Genomic DNA, 1995 nt, shown 5'->3' on the forward strand with positions numbered 1-1995 from the left:
CTTGTAATTTTAACATGTTATTTCTTCTTTTTTTTGAGGTATTATTATAATTCATATTAGATTTTCATAAATGTTTAATGGACTTTCATATATATCACTATGTTTTTTTTATGTAATCACAACTTTTTTGAGTTATATAAATATTATTCAACTTTTTTGAATTTTCATTTCTAGACATTTGAGAAAATAACATTCTGCTACACAGATTATTCATTCAACTAAAAAAATTTACAAATAAGTTCTTTACAAAACGCACTAACCAAACAACTAAACAACTTATTCAAAACAATGGCAGAATAATCAATTTTACAGAATCAGCTGTTTTCCAGACGCGCTAACCAAACAACCAGACAATTTATCCGGATCAGCTGGTCATCAGCAGATTATCAGGATAAGTTTCTTATCAGCAGAAGCTGGATAAGCTGCAGCTGCCCCAAACAGACCCTTAGATGATGGTTCCTTGTGTTTGGTTCACCACAGGTAAGCATAGGGAAGCTTTATACTCCTTTCTTGGCTATATAAGCCTCTCTTTGGGGAAGGATTAGGGCTGGACAAAATTCCTGGAGAAGGGGGCGGTGCTGTCAGATTTTTGGGTTGCTCGAACTTCTTGTTGGTTCACTCGGTACTCTCGCATGATTGTTTGTTTCACCACTGAGGTATAAGCCCCTTGCTTCATGGATTGGTATGCTTGTTTGTTAGAAGTTCTTTTGGTGGCAAGGTTTAATTAGCTAGCCTATTAGCATCTCTTTTCCCTTCTAGTTGCAAGCTTTGCAATCTCTGGTTTTATTTAAAATGGCATCAAATATATATTGTTTTGGTATTAGATTTTAGGTGGAGGTTTGGGATGGCATGCTTTGTAATTCTGTGATTGAGGTGTTGCCAAAATTTTTGTAGTGTTTACTTCTTGTTGAATTTCTTTCTTGAGGTTTCTCACATTTTTCATGCTTAATCTAGTGAACTCCTGGAGGTAAAATCTCTTTAGAATTCTACTTCCTTTTATGGTTTAATTGGGGAATATCTTAAGCAATAAGAGGTGATTTTCTTATTCTTAAGGGATTTGAGGTTCTTTCTTTTACATGTTTGTCTTAAGCTCCATTACACTTTATTGAAGGCGTTGGATCTCGACTATGATAGCGTGAATGGTCAGGTCTCTTGCGTGTTAATTCTGTGAATCATTATTTGTGCTTCATCAGCTTCATCTTTTGTTATGTTAAAAAAAAAGAAAAAAAAAGAAGAGGAGATGACTGAAAACATGATGATTTCAGATGGGTTGGTTAGCTGGCTATATAAAAAAAATATGGTAGTTTTCTTACAAGCTTATTTGATGCAACTTGAAAGACTAGGAAAGAGGATTCGTTATGCAATTTGATGTGATTTGAGAGATGCGTATTTGTATCGCTATTTTCAGTTCATTATTATGCATGTGGTGCAAAGTTTTCTTTTGGGCTCATTTGACTGTAGGATTTTGAGCTGGTTTAGTTTGATTTTAAGGAGCTTTATGGCTTTGGTTTTGTGAGCCAGCCTGGTCCAGTTTCATGGTATTCTGTGGCTTTGATTTTACGAGGTGGTTTAGCTTAGTTAGCCTGCCCAAAAACTGCTATTTGGGGCCTCTTTTATGTTGGTTTGGTTGTCCCTTTTGCTGACCTACTATGTGGTGCTTCACCTATGTAGTTTGGTTGCACCCCTGTTGCCTTAGCCAAAATTTGCTAGCAGATGGTTTCTGGTGTTGTGTTGGGGAATTACTTTTCTACTGCTCTTTACTAGACATAGCAGATGGTTTCCTGCTTGCGAGAAAGAGTCAAATGGTGTGTCCCTTTGCTCAATATTCTAGGAAGAGTGAAAGGCCTACTGCTTTTGGTTGATTGGTGCGCTATATTGGAGATTTGAGTGTGGCCTTTTTTATGTTGGCTAAATATTAATTTTGGGATCCTTATACATTGAGATGGGGATACGGTTTTGAAACTTTATTCATGGCTCGCTTGAGTTGAAATTTGG

This window comes from Phalaenopsis equestris, unplaced genomic scaffold (genome assembly GCF_001263595.1).
Source record: "Phalaenopsis equestris unplaced genomic scaffold, ASM126359v1 Scaffold000649, whole genome shotgun sequence".
Classification (NCBI taxonomy): domain Eukaryota; kingdom Viridiplantae; phylum Streptophyta; class Magnoliopsida; order Asparagales; family Orchidaceae; genus Phalaenopsis; species Phalaenopsis equestris.